The sequence below is a fragment of the Zeugodacus cucurbitae genome, chromosome 2 (genome assembly GCF_028554725.1).
Source record: "Zeugodacus cucurbitae isolate PBARC_wt_2022May chromosome 2, idZeuCucr1.2, whole genome shotgun sequence".
NCBI classification, from domain to species: Eukaryota; Metazoa; Arthropoda; class Insecta; order Diptera; family Tephritidae; genus Zeugodacus; species Zeugodacus cucurbitae.
In genome coordinates, this window is record NC_071667.1 from 22,881,161 (window position 1) to 22,900,855 (window position 19,695).

At 35.8% G+C, this 19,695-nt stretch overlaps 1 protein-coding gene across 1 annotated transcript in view; it reads left to right on the top strand.

Annotated features, from left to right (window-relative positions):
* LOC105216671 (serine proteinase stubble) overlaps positions 1–19,695 on the top strand; it is a 69,392-nt gene that overhangs the window by 12,908 nt on the left and 36,789 nt on the right. The window contains exons 2-3 of the mRNA XM_054228750.1: positions 11,078–11,675; positions 13,392–14,230. The gene's annotated coding sequence lies outside the window, so the exon portion shown is untranslated. The remainder of the gene's footprint in view (positions 1–11,077; positions 11,676–13,391; positions 14,231–19,695) is intronic.

Sequence of the window (19,695 nt, forward strand, 5' to 3'; positions counted from 1 at the left end):
TTGGATTTCAAGGCTGACATTATTATCGGTGTTAATGTTGGTTCCTAGGTATACGAAATTATCTACAACTTCAAAGTTATGACTGTCAACAGTGACGTGGGAGCCAAGACGCGAATGCGCTGACTGTTTGTTTGATGACAGGAGATATTTCGTCTTGTCCTCGTTCACCACCAGACCCATTCGCTTCGCTTCCTTATCCAGGCGGGAAAAAGCAGAACTAACGGCGCGGGTGTTGTTTCCGATGATATCAATATCATCGGCGTACGCCAGGAGCTGTACACTCTTGTAGAAGATTGTACCTTCTCTATTTAGCTCTGCAGCTCTTATAATTTTCTCCAGCATCAAGTTAAAGAAGTCGCACGATAGCGAGCCACCTTGTCTGAAACCTCGTTTGGTATCGAACGGCTCGGAGAGGTCCTTCCCGATCCTGACGGAGCTTTTGGTGTTGCTCAACGTCAACTTACACAGCCGTATTAGTTTTGAGGGGATACCAAATTCAGACATCGCGGCATAAAGGCAGCTCCTTTTCGTGCTGTCGAAAGCAGCTTTAAAGTCGACAAATAGATGGTGTGTGTCGATCCTTTTTTCACGGGTCTTCTCCAAGATTTGGCGCATGGTGAATATTTGGTCAGTTGTTGATTTTCCAGGTCTAAAGCCACACTGATAATGTCCAATCAGTTTGTTGACGGTGGGCTTTAGTCTTTCACACAGTACGCTCGATAGAACCTTATAAGCGATGTTAAGGAGGCTTATCCCACGATAGTTGGCGCAGATTGTGGGGTCTCCCTTTTTGTGGATTGGGCAGAGTACACTGAGATTCCAATCGTCGGGCATGCTTTCTTCCGACCATATTTCGCAAAGAAGCTGATGCATGCACCTTATCAGCTCTTCGCCGCCGTATTTGAATAGCTCGGCCGGCAATCCATCGGCCCCCGCCGCCTTGTTGTTCTTCAAGCGGGTAATTGCTATTCTAATTTCTTCACGGTCGGGCAATGGAACATCTGTTCCATCGTCGTCGATTGGGGAATCGGGTTCGCCATCTCCTGGTGTTGTACTTTCACTGCCATTCAGCAGGCCGGAGAAGTGTTCCCTCCACAAACACAGTATACTCTGGTCATCAACCACTAGATCACCGCTGGGGGTCCTACAGGAGTGTGCTCCGGTCTTGAAACCTTCAGTTAGTCGCCAGATCTTTTCGTAAAATTTTCGAGCATTACCCCTGTCGGCCAGCTTGTCAAGCTCGTCATACTCACGCATTTCTGCCTCTTTCTTTCTTTTTCTGCAAATGCGTCTCGCTTCCCTCTTCAGCTCTCGGTATCTTTCCCATCCCGCTCGTGTTGCGGTCGATCGCAACATTGCGAGGTAGGCAGTCTGTTTTCTCTCCACTGCGAGACGACAATCCTCATCATACCAGCTGTTTTTTTGGCTTTTCCGAAAGCCAATGGTTTCGGTTGCAGCTGTACGTAAGGAGTTTGATATGCCGTCCCACAGCTCCCTTATACCGAGATGCTGATGAGTGCTCTCAGAGAGCAGGAGTGCAAGTCGAGTAGAAAATCGTTCGGCTGTCGGTTGTGATTGCAGCTTCTCGATGTCGAACCTTCCTTGTGTTTGTTGACGTGTGCGCTTTTCTACACAGAGGCGGGTGCGTATCTTAGCTGCTACAAGATAGTGGTCCGAGTCGATGTTGGGACCACGAAGCGTACGCACATCAAAAACACTGGAGACATGTCGTCCATCTATCACAACATGATCGATCTGGTTGCGAGTGATTCGATCCGGGGACAGCCAAGTAGCTTGATGGATTTTCTTATGCTGGAATCTAGTGCTACAGATGACCATATTATTAAAAATTAATAATAATAAATATTTCCTTATAAAAAATGGATAATGAATATCATCATTTAAAGTGTATGAAGCCAGGTATTTTGTTCTATTTGCAATTATAAACATCTTATATAAAATACGCTGTGTTGCTCAGTGCGCTCACTAACGCATATTTACTTAGACAATCAATATGATATACGGTGCCTGCAACAGGTACGTGCAACACAGCCAACACGCATATGCACACATCAATATCCCCTACCATTAGCCGATCGCAGTTGTCTAGCATTTGCGCTTAAAAGCAATTGATTGCTTGACGCCTGAGCTGCTTTGATCGGAATTGCTGTAAGTAAAAATAAAGGTGGAAATAAAGAAAAAAGTGCTCGCTTATTGGACTAGCAGGAACGAGCTGTAATGAAACAAAAAAGCGTCAAATGCGTGGAAAAACTTAAACAATTTTAAGTGCATTGACAACAACAAGCGCAAAAACAACAATTATTTACTATGTTTAGCTGTGACATTTAGCTAAGTAGCCGCTGCTATTTACCTTCGGTTGGCCTGTCGATTAGCAGTTTGCGATCAACCGCTGTGTAGGCCCATCGAGACGAGTATATACATACATATATCGTGCTGCAAATAGTTGCTCGCATTTGCCATATCAGTTGATAACTTTTTTTCGTTTCTTTTTTTCTGCTATTGAAGTGCCTACTGCTTAGTTTTTGCGCTATATACCTACATTTTCCTTCAAATTAGGGTGCTACTAAAAACATTAAACAAACTGTTATATTTTTAATTGAGTATAAATTTCGGATTATAGTGCATGATATTATAGCGTTTTTAGACAGGAGGCAATTGATCAATTAACCGGCCTCTGCTCGATTAAAACGCTTATTAAGATTGATTTACCATACAAAATAACATCTACATTTATTATTGATTGAATTTTAATCGGCTTGAAAATCAAATGCAAATCTGCGACAAAGACGTACGCTATACGTTCTTGTTTCTGCGATTGGCTGAATTTTTGATAAAAAGCTACGGTAGATGTCGCTGCTCAACTTATGAAACTTACCAACTTCTTATGAAAATCAAAAACAAAAATGTATAACAGCTGATCGGTTATCGAGTAGCCGGCAGTATAAAAGGCAAAAATGGAGTTTCTCAATAAAAAGTTTAATTGATCAATTAATTTGGATATCTAAAAACGCTATTAGCGTGTTATATAATTGGGAAAATTCATGGTGTCATCTACATATAAATACCATATTTATAATTTGTTATCCTATATTACAAACTTTAATCGTCCTTAATTTGGATCACCCTAATCTAGTACATGCACTGCACTCAAACTGCTAATAAGTAAGCAGATGAAAGCACTTCTGTCGATTTACACTTACTTGGTCTTTAAGTGCTTGATTATGTGTTCGAATTGATGACTTGTGCGGAAATTACAATTATATTAAAGTACACATACATAAGGGTATGCACATATATATTGGTGTAAATTATATTATTTATGGAACAATCATTAGCTACTCTTATTTAAATGAAACAGATTTCTCAAATTATCTTTTAACAACAAAAAAATACTCTTATACTACTAAAAGTAAATAAATTGTTAAACAATTGTTAAGGCAACATTTGCTTTCATTCTATAAAGAACGGATATAATTTTAAATTGGTAAAAAAATTTTTTTTGAAAACGCATTTCGTAAAATATTTTTTAAGTTTTATTATGTTTATAAAATCAATAAATTAATTTCCATATAAATAACCATCAACATAACCTTTAATGAAGATTTTTTTGTGAGAGAGCTTTTTCGTCGAGCTTTTAAAGCTTATTAAAATTAAGAGGCAACTTAATTGGGTCAACCCTCTTACAATTGAAGATAAAATAGTTTCGAAGTAATTAGTAAAAGTGACAATTTTATTGCTGATACTTTTAATTGGGGGGACCAATACCAATACAGCTAAAGGACTTTTATGAGAAGCTTCTTTGTTGAATCGAATTTTTACATTGCTTGTCGTGTTATATTCAACTTACTAGATAGCCAAAAGCTTGAGTTTGCTTAGCTATTGAGCGGTGTCTGATATCTTCTGTCTGATTATTTTCAACACCCGAAAGAAACCACAAAGCTTTTTAGGGTACGCTGCTACGCTAATAATTAATATTAGTCAAGAAAGTCACTTCAACTATATATAATATAATATATTTCCACACCCTGAGTGCAAAAAAGATTAAATTAAACAGAGATAATACTGAATCTTCAAAGCTATTATTTAACTTTACTTTTCCTAGAGACCCGTTGTATTTAACCAATACATATATATATTTATTTCTGCCTACATTTATTGCTTCTCCACTTGAAAATGTGCTGTTAGGCCAATTGTGCATTTAAGCGTTAACTATTGGCAAACAACGACATGTACACTAATTAGTTCGACATTTAAACCATGTTTGGTGCCACCACAGGCCACACTGCACACATATATACATACTCACACATTTAGTTAAATATTTTTACACACTCGAGACGTGCTAGTTAAAAGGAGGCGCAACCTTAGCCTAGTCTAAAGATGCAACCAAAGTCAATAATATCATTCAGCCGGTGGAAGCAACAGATTAGCTACCACGCTAAGGCCAGTGATTGCTGGAGTGGTGAAGGTATCTATATACGTACATACATCTACATACATACATATATATATGTACATATATACGCATGTGATATTCTGTTCTAGTCTACTCGTGTTCGATGCCCAAAAGCGGCAGCAGATCTCCCAAGAGGCATGAAGCCTTAAGTGTAGCAAAGATGAAATATAGTAAAGTAAAAAAAAAAAGAAAAATTTGTTGCAACAAAGCTATGATAACAGCAACTCGCTCATTTTCTCGCTAATGGTGGTAATACTAAGAATGAGCATAAGACTTGGGAAGCGATATATGTATATACCTGTTAGATAAATTATTTATAGGTACATATCACTTAGTCACTTTGGGATTGTGGTAAATGTGGATAATATAACTAATGTATCCAAGTACTTTAACATATACTCTGCATTTAAGTTTCGTGCTACTTAATTGTGTATATTTCATGTACTTGTAGCTCTATTAATATATTGTGTGAGAAAATTATGATAGAAATTGTGGTCACCGCGCGGTTTGTAGAAAAATGTTACTGGCTCTTATTAACAGGTTAATGGGAGCAAATATATTCGTCGATCTTTTAAGCAACATCTTAGCTTTTATCTCATGGTTTTATCTTCTACTAGTAAATCCAATATTTTTTACATAAAGACCTTTCAATGAATCACAATTAATTAAGATTTTTATGCGAATAAACACTTGTAGATAATTCGATGGCTCACATTACTTATGGTCTAACCGAATGGCTGGTGGGGTTGAACGGAGAATATAGCCCAAATGTTTTCGAACGTTTTTTTAACGTTAAGCATTAAAAAACATTGTTAACTCTCTCAGGTCAGATGAGGAGTATAACTATAATAATTTTCCTTAAGGGGTTAGGGGTAGTCAGGATTTTAAAAAAATCAATTTTTTGTTTTTTGCATTTTCGATAAGTGTAACATCTTAAAAGTATTCTCTGAAAATTTAAAATTGATCCGATAATTACTTTTCGAGTTATTCGAGAAATAACAAAAAGCACTCGGGCACTCCAACACGCTAGTGTGAAACTTTAAATACGTTTTTCTCAAAACTATGTTTTTTGAACTGGTGATTCGAACCCCGCTCAGTATATGAAATTTCTACAGCTTTTAGACTTTTTTCAAAAATTTCGAAATTTTTAAGACTTTTTTCCGAAAATCTAGAAAAAAATTTATTGAGGCCGCCATTTTGTTAATTAAAAAAAGAAAAAATCTTCGATCCGGCCCAGGATTGTCTATTTTTCTATCCGATTGATTTTAGATGAATCTACAAGTACTTATGACAGCTATAACTTTGAAAATTACAAATCTTTTGTCAAGTCAAAACATTGTGTAATAATACCATATTATTTCTTTTGAAAAATAACATGATTTAATGGCAAAAAAAATACTGAAAATTCTAATTTTATCGTGTCCCTGACTACCCCCCTTAAACTTAAGTCCTATGATCAACTGCTTATTCAACTAAAACATTGTTGACAAGAGACTATCAATTCATTGAATTCTAATACGGATGTCCGTGTTCTTGAAGATTTATGTAATTTTTATTTTTAATAAAACTCTTCAACATTAAAAAATAGATTTTTCTTGATCATGTTATTATATCATGCGAGTTTTGACAAGTTCTTTGAAGCTTAAAATTTACATTTTACGGTGCTCTACTATAATTTGACAACGATTTATTTCGCATTTCGACACACATACCTGTTTCGTTGCTGATTTATAACTATTTTTTAGCTCCTTTGTAACAGTTACTATACAATTTTTATTTTATTTCACATTTCCCCTTCAGTTTTCCACCTCTACTATTACATTATTTTTTTGTTACTATTCTCTGGTGCTCCACATTCACCTACACAGCTGCGTATGCACCATATTTATGGGAGTCAAATAGCAGCTAACCGACCATTGCCACTTGTTGCACTCAGCTCTAGCGTAAACACGCCGCACAGGTCATGCGGTGGTATAATAACCACTAGCACCCATATATATGTATGAACATATAGCAGTTGTGTGTGTTTGATGTGTGGTGCCCTGGCAACGCAACTGTTCTTTTACAGCTACTTCTAACTTTTAAGTAAACACCCAAGCGATTGCAGTTCTCATTGTTGGCATTGTTGTTGCTGCTGTTGTTGTTCACACTTTTGACTGGCAGTCGCCTGCGGGTTGTCGGCTATCTGTGGCCTGTGCCTGTTGCCGGTTGCCAGCTGTTGTCCATGTTGCCAGTTGCATTTGTTACGCTGTAGCAGCGCTAATGTGCAGTTAATTAATTTTTGCGTTATCTTTGCCGAACCTGTGCTGTTGCGGTGCACGAGTCGACTACACTAGCGATTGCTGTTGTTGTTGCTATATTATCTTTTTCGCCGATCCGCGCTAATGTGTGTTTTGTTGTTGTAGCTGTTCTAACATATGTATGGCAGAGTCAGAACTGTTCTTTCGCATTTTGTTTGTTTACGGTAAATCATGCGGCAGCGTTTGTACGCACACATGCTTGTATGTATGTTTGTGTGCATGCCGTTACACATGTTGTTGCTGTTGTACGCACTCTGCAGTTGTAATTGTTTTGCTGGTTGTTTTTTTTCAATTCTTTTTCAATAACCGTTTTATGTTGCTGCTACTTGCTTTGTTGTTGCTTTGACTACTGCGTTGCAAGTACCGTTGTTATTTCTTGACTGCAACTGCATATTCGCAAATCAGTTGCGCTGCGGATTTTCCAATATTTATGAAGCTATCTTTTAGGTGCCTTTGTTGTTGTTGTTGTTGCTGATGCAATTTTATTGTTTATCTATCATATACACTCCATGTAGACATTGTTGCAGCGGTAGTTCATCACTTGTTCTGCTCTACAGGTGTTACCACCCGGTCGACTCGACCATGGCTGCTCTCAGCAAACATAAACCGCAAACCAGGCTCAACTACTCAACTCTGCTCTGCTCTTGTCTCTGTGGCAGCTCATATCTGCAGCAAATTCTTTGCGGTAATTGTCGCAGTATAAGCAAAAAATAAAAAAATGAATTGAATTAATTTGGTAATATTACATTGTATCAAGAATTTTCTAAAAAAAGTATTACAGGCGATATACCAAGTGAATTTGTTTAATTTTCAATTAAGCCACCGAAAAACATTTTCTTAATAGTTGGAATACAATGGGTAGGTACTTGGAAGACTTTTGTGATAGGGCTTATTTTCCAGACTTCCAGAAAATTTATTTTTCAGATGGCTTAAAGATGTTGAAGCATTGCTGTGGCATATGTTTCAAACTAAAAGGAGGCTATGTGAAGAGTAGAAAAAAATCTCGAACATTTTCGTTTTTCTTTTGGCTAAATTAAGTACTTATCGGAGCTGGTATCCGTCTAGGCTAGGTTAGGTCAAGGTAGATCTTGGTAACTACAGAAAATCTTACTTTGACATCATCGACTATCCTTTGTGACACCCAAATACTTCTCACGGACCCTTATGATTCGACAAAGCGCTAGGCCTTTGTTATCAATTACAGTCACTTCGCTGGGTGTGCCGAAGGTGTGCCAATCGTTTTAACCTTGATCTGGCGAACGCTGGACATTGAAGGAGGAAGTGCTTGGATGATTCTTCTTCACCTTCCTCTAAACATCTTTGGCAACTAGCGTCTTGCTTGATTGGGCAGTGACCAGTAAGCACACCAATGATTGCGGCAAGATGAGCTTTCCCAAGCGACCGCAGGTGAAAGGACAGTTTTCGGTTCACCACGAGCCAGAATAACCTTGCTACTGCACAGGTGCTTGTTGTCCTGCGTTTGGCGAGCTCACTCGAAGCCAGTGTGTTCAGCGCTATAGCGCTAGTTGACCATGGACTACCCACTCGCTTCCACTCCAACGTCAATGTTGCTAGGGTACCCCACCACCTCATGGAACGAGGTCCGCTTTGAAGTTTGCAGCGACTTCGCAGTTTCCGGGTACCCACACAAGTCGGAATGCAAAGTTCGAACCTACTGATAAAAATGTTAGACACTCTCTAACTAGCTTAGAGCGCCTTGTCATCAAGATCAATATTGCCGTTCTGTTGTCGTAGAGTACACACCTCTCGGAAGGCAGCCGCACTTCGGAGCAGTATTTCTCCTCTACCTTAATGGCAGCCACCTCTGCCTGAGAGACTCTGCAATAGTCTGCCAGCCGAATACTGGAATTAATAGAGAGCTTTCGACAAAAGATTCCATCTAACAAAAAGCAGATTTCAATTTCTGGAAAAGTAATTTACTCTCTAATAAACAGTTTTGAAGTTACTTAACACTTAACAAATATTTCAATTCTCGACATCCCTGCAATTTAATTCTCACAACAGGTTACGGTTATTACGGTTTCTCTATTGCCTATATATATTTATTATTTTAATATATTTTCTATAATATATGTGCAACTAACTAATAATGTTGTTAGTTTTGTTGTTATCATAAGTATATACAATTAAATTAATGCAGTTAAATGCTGTGTGAAAATCTCCAGCATTGGAAGAGTTAAGAAAAAGTGGTTGCAAGTTGAATGCGGAAACTGTGGCAAATGTCTGACGGTGAGTTAATTGCAACAGCGCCGCTTGATGGCTGCAACACGACTACAACATTATTCCAACACCTACAAAGCACAAACATATACTTATAGATATTTATAGATACACGTATCTAGGAATGTTTGTATGTCTATGTATATAGGTATATATATATGTAAGCCTCCTAGTAGCAATCGCTTGCGATCTACTGACGCCATAGCAATGGCTGCCTATCTGTGACGATTGCCAATCGTTGTGGCACAACAGCAATCGATTTGTTGTTGATTTTCCAGCAATATTATAATACATTGTTGCCACAAATGTTGTTGTTGTGCCGCCTGCTGCTGCCGCTGCATTGGCATGCCGTTACTATGCGTAATTTGCATATAAATTGTTTTTGTAATAAGTATTATGTTACACGCTCGCTCTTCCTCGAGCTTCGCTGTCAGTCACACACGTACACCGTCTTACATTCACTTTGCAGTGATTAGCTTACAACAGGTGAATGAATGGAAAATGTTTGCGGCATTAGTTGTATTGCATAATTTTAACAGTTTCGTCTCGTTTCTTATTATTGCCTGTTTGTTTGTTGCTGTTTTTCTTCGGCTGTCGTGCATTTGGCGCTTGGGAAGCTGCAACAGTGGCAACAGGCGGCAGTCTGCATGGCCTGAAGACAACTGCAGCCAACAATATGCAACAACAAGCATTGTAGTAGTTGTAAAAACAACAACAATTGCAACAACTTACTACAATAACAATAAAAAATTATTTACTTAGTTCTAACGGTTCGTTGGAAATACTATAAAAAAGCACACGCTAGCGCTAAGTAAATATGTGACCATCAAATGAGTCGTGCGTCTTCTGCCTTTGCTCCCTAGTCAATGCTACAGTCTTGGCTTTTTGTTGGCCTTCATTTTATGTTGTTTGTATTTGTTATAGCGCTTGTTACTGTCTCGGCTGTCACGGCGGCAAATGTTGCATCTCATTTGTGCGCAACACAGTTGTGTGGCAAATGCATATATGTACGAGTATTTATTTATGAAAAGTGGGGTTAGCTTGAAAAACTGTGCATACTCAGCACCACTTTGAGGGAATTGTGCTAAAGCGTCACTAACGCTCGTATTATTCTCTTTTCCTATGGTAAGCGGCAAATTAATGAATGAAATGTAGAAAAAAAATTAATTAAATCTGTCAACGGCTTCAGCATAACTGCGGCAGAAAAGAAAACAGCGAAGTAGTAAAAAGTCGTATTAATAAATTTAAATTTTATTTTAAAAACAAATTATATTTAATTCTTACTTGAATGAACTTAATATAAAAATTATTTATTTATATAAAACCAATAAAATTTAGTTTTTGTTCCTCTTTGAAAATTTCGGTAAAATCTAATTTTTGTTGGAAAAATAATATTATTATGATAAAAAACAAAAACAAAGTAACAATATTACTTTCGGAATTTGGATCGACAAATTAATATTGAAACATTTGAGAAAAACTGAATCTGAGCTGAGGTTAAACCATATTAGTTCTTCTCAAACCTGAATTTCTAAAATTTATATGAAATATCTCATGCAGTTTTAAAGCAGAAACCCATAATTATTACAAATGTATGAAAAATTACTTTTATATTGAGGGAGGGGAGCAAGTTCGCTGCTTAAGTCTTTAGTTAAAAAAAAATAATTATTCGTAAACATGACTTTTGGTTGGTATTTTTTCAAAAGTGTTTTTGGTTTTGGTAAATAAATTTCTGGGATAATGTCGTAAACCCATTTTTAAATACTTCTTTTTTGGAAAATAATCGACTGAATTTCCTTTAAAAATTCAGCAATTTTATTTAGAAGTGTTTTTTCGTAATAAATAAAAAAACGTTTATAAAATTATTATTATTTTATTAATTTATTATTTTTAAATTTTTTTATATTTTTTAGTGTTTTTGTAACCTTAAACTGGAATTTATGAAAATTTTCATGAAAGACAAATTATATTATAAAATAAAATATGTCAAAAGTTAATATAACTCCCAAAATTTAACAATACCTTATAATATATTTAATTTTTCTCCTTTTAATTTCAGTAAATTCCGCTGTATCATCCCCTTCTCGACTTGTCAACTCAGTAGAGCCAATCAGTGGAAGTGTAATATAACGCTACTCAAACCAAGTACTCACAACTACTCCTCTATACATATATATGTACGTCTGTATGTAGTTAACCACTCATGCATATAGACAAACGGTAAATGTATAAAAAAAAGTCGACCACAGTCGTCGACGTTTTCTCACTGTTCCTCATGGCTGCGAACAATATCTCAAGTAAAAGTGAAATTCTCAGTGTTATTATTTGGTGCATAACAAAATGAATAAGCAATCAGTAATGGATAAATAAATAGTGTCAATAAAATTGTGTACAAACTGTATGGGCAAAACAAAACAAAAAAAAATACAAGTGCTGCCAGTGAATCGAAAGAGTGAAGCGTCAAACACAACGGTAGCGCAAGAAATATAAGTGGAAATGCAAATAAATAAATAAATGAAATTACACTGAGCTTATTATATATTATATATGGATAGAGAGTATTGTGCAATAGAGCAGAGCGTGCAATAAATTACGTTGAATAAGAAGGAGTATGAAAAATAGCAATATAATATAACGATATCAATGCACACTTGCAAGTAAGTTCATACATATAATGATGCATAACAATTTAAGAAAATTATTTAAAAGTTGAATATATAAATGTTGAGAGAGTGGCTATAATGGATGACATACTACTACATAAAAATCACACCAAAAATGAACTATTTTAGCCTAATGTCTGCAATCCTAAATAAATCAGAGGGTAGGAAGTAGAGCTCTTGGTATTCGACTAATCGACTAACCGAATTAACCGAATAGGGCATTAATCGAATAATAATATTCGGTTTGCACTATTCGGATAGTCGTCAGTCATCGACTATTCGATTAACCGCTCACGTCCGACTATTCGGTTAACCGTTCGTTGTCGACTATTAGAATAGTGTAAGTTCATTAAATTTCTATTTTTATTGAAAAATGTGAAACACAGGAAAATGCGCACAATTGGCATTTTCACAAGTAAAAACAAACAGAAATCAAAGGCTGCTTGGATTTCAAACAATTTTCATTTATTCGAATAGTGACTGTATAACTATTCGAATAACCGCAGTAGAATAGTCGTAACATTACGACTAATCGAATAGTGCTAACCGGTTAATATTCGTACGAGCGGTTACAAACCGGATATTCGAATAATCGGTTTTCAGGTTAATCGAATCATTTTAAGAGCCCTAGTAGGAAGTCATTTCGTTCGCTATATATATATATGTATGTTAGAGGAAAGTCCATATTTAAAAAAAAAATTTATCAAACCTCATTTATTTTATATGACATTCCCTTCCTAAATTAATGAAAAACCTTCCTTCCTCATTAACTAATAAATTGGCAGCAAACAATTTTTGTTATTTTCTTTAATATTTCTTATATATTGACCGATGTATAATATATGAAATCATTCGGAAAGACGGGAATTCCCTTTTTTTCAAACAAATATTTATTCATTCGTCTGCATTAAGCTTGACGCTATTAAAATAGTTCCCATTTAAAACTATGCACTTTTTCCAGCAATGAAAAATGGATGCGAAATCGTTTCACAAACATGGTTACTTCCCAATTAACACAATTTTTAATTCCATTTGATTCCTTCACTTAAAAATAAATATAGGAATCAATGAAGATAGCGGAATAAAACTTTACACAAATACTGTATTTGTGCTGTGACATCATTTGTGGAAACATTGTTGAGATCGGACTATAACTTCTGAAGGTCCCTGATATCGAACATGAAGAACTCACTACCTAAGGGTAATTTCACCAAAAAAATCAGTAAATGTCTCAAAATTTTTTTTTATGTAATTCAGAGGGAATTTTTTCTTGTGTGTCTGGTGTGTCTCTGTACCAAAAATATATAAAATCGGGTCATAACTTCCTCTAGTACCCATATCGGTTCATGCATTACATTAGCCCTCTTAAACTATATATGATGATTTTCGTTATTCTATTGAACTTTATGCCGAATTTATGGGTCAATTGTGTTATCGTAATAAAATTTTATCAAAAAATTAGCATGGTTCTAGTAGTTGTAATAGTTTTTGAGAGGGCAAGGACCAAGCCTATCGAGTGTGAAACTCTATATTAAATCATATTTTTATAGAATCTCTAAAATCACTTGATCATTTTGATATACATATGTACACTCATTTATATCGATTAAGCGTTATAACCGTTGGGTATACATAATTATTGTAAAGTATTTTAAACAATATTTCCAAATAAATGAACATTAAACCAATTGTGTTTTTCTTTCTTTGCAGAAAAATATTTTGTTACAAAAGATTATCGAATAAACCAATTTATTGAAGCATTTCAAAGAAATATACGCAAATAAGCAAAAAACAACCACAACAATAACTAATAATAATAATAATGTTTTCACGCAAGCCATAAACTGTCAACAAAGTAGCGAAAATTTCGCCAATGAAAAGTGTAATTTTTCGATTTCTTTTGTCGAAAGCAAAAAGTGGCAATTAAACGACAAAACGAAAAACAAACAAAAAAATCAATTTGCAACATCCCTCCCACTGCTTGCTAAGTGTACACAAAGCTGTTGTGCAACGACCGTTAAACGCCAAGTTAAGAAAGTGTGCAATAAGCAAGCGTTCACTGCGTTTTTGTGCAATTCGCCTGACAACAACAGCCAGCGGGAGTTAGGAAAATTGATAATTAAAATTGCTGCAAATAAAAATAAAAATAAAAAATAAATAATACAAATAAAAAGCTTGTGAAGTCATCAACCGCGTAAAGTTAAATGCATTAATTGCGCTGGCATAATTGCAGCTATTGGTGCCGGCAACAACACGCAGGGAAACTGTTGAACACACCGCTTGCAACATAGCGCCCACTCATATTCGTGTCACAATCGTCGTCAAACTTCACCGATTAGTGTAATTTTTTGTCACCAACAACGCGTGCGCTTATTTGTGTGTTGGTGTTGTTTATTAGTTTGTTGCATGCCGTGCTGTGCTGCTGTCACACTAATTACCCTGCCACACACAGAGTTGTTGCAACTTTTCGTTATAATTTTACAACCAGTCACCGTTACAATGGCCACATTTGCTTGAGACACGTTGCAGCGTAGACGATCTTCTCTTTGGTGAGTATTCGAACAATATACCTATATTCAGATATATTGAAACAATTGTGAAAACCAGATTTTATGAATTGGATAGTAAGTCTGTGTTTTATAAGATTTTTGGTAAAGGTGTTCCATAAGGAAAAAGTTGAATCTATACTCAAATAGGAGTTAAAGGAAATTGTATATAAAGTCCACAATTCTTATTTTCGAAATCATTTGTTTCAACTTATGTCATTTTAAATGTTACCAAAAAATATTGTTACTAGTGTTTGGAAAGGGTTTCAGTTGTTACGAAGAACCTAGTTTCGATACAGATCCCGATCCGATATAGGTTAGATAATATAATAAAGGTAAATGGAGTCTTAAAAATATGCCACTAAGACAATTTTGTATTCACACAGTTGAACAAATTTATTTAATATTCAGTATACAAATGTAGGTTTATGTCTTGCAAAATCAAAAGGCGCATAAACCCATTTCTGTTTTTAATTGATTTTCGCAATATCACTAAACTTTGCAATGCCAAGCAATTTGTTAGGGTATAAACCATTTTGTACAGCAATAAAAGTTGCATAAAAATATTACATTTCTTATTTTTTACAATTAAGTAGAACCACAATGAAGACACTTTTATATTCCTGTGCTTGTTTTCACATATGAACTTATAGTAGGTGCGAAAAGTGCTTGACTACTTGAATACTTAAGCGCATATATAACTAAATTGCCGTGCAGAACTAAAGGGCTGTGCCACTAAAAAATATTTTTTTATATTTTTGTGTTTAGCTTTTTGTACTTACTGTGGCTAGTAAAACAAAAACATAAAGTTTTAAAGTCGCTGTAAAGTACTTGCCAGCTTATTAGGCTACTGGGTTGTGTGGGCAATTATCTGAATCCTGTTTTATTCGAATTGTAGTGCTGGTCGTTTAAGAATATGTAAATAAAACAGGAAAAAGAATTGCTTAAAAAATCAAATTTTTAATGAAGAAATATGCTTTTTAATACTTCTTTTCTGCTAATGATATTTCGTCTCTCTTTTTAATGAAATTCATAATTAAAAAATAATAATAATCTTCTTTAAAAACCTTAAATTTTAGCTCTTTTCTTTTCGTGTAAAATATAAGAAATTATTTGAAAAGACTTAAGTGACATGCTTCAGTTTGAGAGTTCCTATAAATTAGTATTAATTGCAACAAATTTCAACTTAACCTCACATTTTCAAGGAAATCATCAAATAGTGCTATATTGTATCACTCAAGTGCAGTAATAATTTTTATTTAAGTGTGATTCAAGTACCATAAATACATACTGAATAAAGCTGCAAGCGTTATTTAAAAGACTTAAGCGACAAACTCGTGACAGTTTATGGAAGCATTTCATAATAAAATTTGCAAAATAAATTGGCCAAATTATTACATGATTATCACAATATGTTATATAATTGGATTAAAGATTACAAGCAAGAGTAAAACATATTTTATTTCATATTAAAATAAGTGTGGAGTACCTTCATGGTAAATTTCAGCATATAAACAGGCGCAATTATGAGCTTACCAATTACTATATGGTGAATATATTTAGTATCCACCACAAAAGAAAATTATTTAAGGTAAATTAAATTACAGGCGTGTAATACATAATTATATATAATATTATACCATTATAAATTCAAATTACATAAAGAAATTTTTAAGAGTGTTTACCAAATATTTGGTGTTAAAAAGAATATGTAAATAATGGCGAGTTTTATAGAGTTCTAAATTGAATGTTCAATATATTTTTTAGAAGTTCTTCAATTTCAAAATAATTCCATGTGACGGCCTGTTTTTTAATGAGTAGTAGCTTTATGTTATGTATAAATATATATTTTCAGCTGAAAATATTGTGGAGAACATGAGTTACAGCGTCGAAAAAATGTGCTCGCACTTCCTCCACGATTCCGGCTGACAAAAAATATTAGCGGCGTATTAATCTGTAAGCTTAAATGCATGGAACGCAGTACGATCAACTGAATATAAAAATATAAAAAGTGATAATATAAAAAGTGTAATATTTGTAAACATTTGAAAACAAATTGGTACTGGTACATCCTCCCAGCCCGAAAACCTTTCCGAATTTGGGAATATACAAGTTAGCTTCGTTACGTTTGTAGAAGATATTAAAGTCACTGCTGTTTAGCCCTTGGATTATGTCGTCCGAAGCTAATTTTATTATCAGCTTTTGATAGAGTCTCTATCGACCCCTCGCAAATGACCACTAGTACCGGTCTGCTCGCTTCATTCACCTTTTCTTCTTTTATAAGTTGTCATTCATCTATACCGGGTACAGACTTGTTTCGCATCTTGATATAACGCCGAAGTTTCTCGCCCGGTTCCTCAAGAGGGGGCAGTCAAATTCGAGCGGAGACCTCATGCGACCTCTTGGGATATCCTTAGCGGATATTAGCTTCAATTTGAGATCAACAAAGGCGTCGTTAGTCGTAGCAACGCTACTCGTCATGAAATCTAAGGAGGCCTGGTCCACGCACTTGATGAGCCTGTAACTACTAAGGGTTTCCGAGGAGTTGAACTCTGGGTGGGGGCCTGCCGGATAGTCGAGCACGTAGCCCAACTTCGGTGTCTTGAGCAGAATTTCCGGCGATTCGCTGTACGACCGATTCCTTTTTTGAGAACCGCTTTGTTTTGCTGTTTCGGTTGGAGGAATCGATTGCCTTGTTTTCAGGAAGTTTTCGTATTCCTCCACTATATGTTTTTGGCGCTTGAGATCCTCTTCTTCAATAGAGGTGCCGGCTGCCTGGTCTTTGGCTATCTTGCCTAAGATAAAGGCTGCCCTTTGTTACCGGCTCTTCCTCACTTGATTGAAGGATTTTTTCCACTTTTTTTGGATTGTGGCTTTCGCTTCCAGTGTTTTTTGGTTGGTACTCATGATTGCTTTGGAGGTGTAGGGTTCTTGGCTTTATTCACCAAGTCTCCATTGTGAGAGTTATGAGGTATCCTTCTTAGTTCGTAAGAGCTATGTACGTTCCCATTTGATATTCGTCCATTGCTTTCACTAAGCCCCTTCGCCACGGCAAGGCCACCAACGCTGCTAAGCATGCTAAGAAAGCATTTTATTATAAACAATTTTTTTCGCCCATAACATGGGATGACCCCCTTAATTCAATTTTATAAATAGAATGACATGAACGAACAATTAAAATAGAAATACTAAATGACAGTGTTTTAAGGGCGTTGAAGGTGGAAATATTTTTTGCAGAAGCTCCCACCGAATAGCAAATGTTAATTCAATAGTACAAATGAACTATTGCAATATTTGGAAAGATATTATATTTGCGAAGTTAAAAATGTGTTTGTGGGTATGTTGAAAATACGTTAGTGGTGGACTGCCACCTGTTTAAAAAACTTAATTCTTTAAAATTGTTAAGATAAGCAAATTAGCGCTTATGGAGAACAAACGCAAGAGTTTTGAGACGGCTTTATGCTTACAATATTTTTAACAGTGCTGCCACCTGATTCAATAATTTCTATACTAATAGATTATATAAAAGTTGTGTGTTTAACAAATATGTAATGTTTGCATTAAACCTTGAAATTTCTATTATAGACTCTAATCTTATATTATCATATAACAGCAGCTTGTGTCACTTTTAAGTGTTACATGAAATTTCGAATTATTTCCATCTACCAACAAAAATGCTGAAATAAATTACAAAAATTTTACTTCAACCAAATTTCTGCAGTGTTAAATGCATTTGGTGTAAGTTGTTGTCGTTTAGCTGGTGACATCGAGCAGAATAATTGCACACAAAGCGGAAGACGGAGCACAAAATACAAAACAAAAATAAATAAATAAAACGAATTGTGGGACGTGTTGCAGCAGTTTGCTAGCTTCAAATTACCGACGCTGTTGACATAACTCATGCTAAAACAACAACAAGCACACAAAAATTCAAAAAAATATTACATTTAAGTGCCATTTCGAAAATTAAATAACACTGCATACTAGTTAAGGCATATATACAATTGTATATAGTATATAGATGTATGTATGTATTATAGATGAGTGAATAAGTGCATAATGAGCATTGCGATTGCGCATAAATAACCAAAACGCTCTGTAATGTATGATTGTGCCACCGCTTATATGACAGCGTATGCAATATTTCGTCATAATTTAGCGACTATCAGTGTGCAACAACACACCCGCAACGCCCCCGCTTAACGCACTGTCATTGACTCTAAGCGTTAATGCAATTTTATTATGCGCAGGCGCATGACACTCACTGCATACTTTATGACGCGCACAAACACACACAGACAACATGTCTAGACCAAATAATATGCATGCAATAACAATAACAACAACAATGACGAGCAGCAATAGCAGCAATCGTTTGTAATTGAATGGCAGACAATAAAAATTGCCAGTAGCGCACCGATGCGCCACATAAAAGCTAAAATGTCAAAGTAATAAAATTTTGCGGCGATTTTTTTTCTCCTCACACACACACACACACACACGAATATACTGTTGCGCTGTACTCAGTGAAAGGTGAAGATGAAAAAACACAGATTTCTGCCGCGCGCTGCTGCAATATTTGCTTGCGTGTGGCGGCGTTGACACATGTGGCAAGCAACGCGGCGCGCTATTAAAATTTTCCTCTTCGGCAAACAGCAATGTTACGCTATTATGTCGGCTGGCATTTATTTGTGCATAAATCGTTCGCTACTGTCACTTTTCGCATTTGCTTAACTTCAAGCCACTGACTAAATGTTGCACTAAATTTCATGATTCCGTTGTTGTTGTGATGTAATAGTGTTGAAGAGTTATGTGTCACTCATTTTGATGATTACATAAATGTGTAACTTCTGCTTTCTTTAAATAAATTGTTGTTGTTGCATTGCATAAGTGAATGTTTTATATTATATAATGTGGGCGGAAGCTTTTAGTGACAAATGATAACCTTAAGTTGATGGTCAAAAGCTACCTCGGAAGCAGCATACTTTGCCATACCAGGTCCTTCTCCACATGGCCTTTCCAACGAATTCGAGGACATCCTCTTCCTCGGCTACCACCTGCGGGTACTGCATCGAACACTTTCAAATCTGGAGCGCTTTCGTACATTCAAACAGCATGACCTAGCCAGCGCAGCCGCTGTCTTTTTATTCGCTGAACTGAACTGAAATAACTCATACAGCTCATCATTCCATCGTCTGCGGTATTCGCCATTGCCAATATTTGCTTCACCATAAATGTTCCGCAAAACCTTTCTCTCGAAAACTCCTAGTGCCTTCTCACAGGATGTTGAATCGTCCACACTTCTGCATCTCAAAGCAGGAGGGAATGATGAGGGACCTGTAGAGTTTAGTTTTTGTTCGTCGAGAAAGAACTTTATTATACTCTCGCAACAAAAGTTGCTAAAGAGAGTATTATAGTTTTGTTCACATAACGGTTGTTTGTAACACCCAAAGCTAAACGAGTTAGAT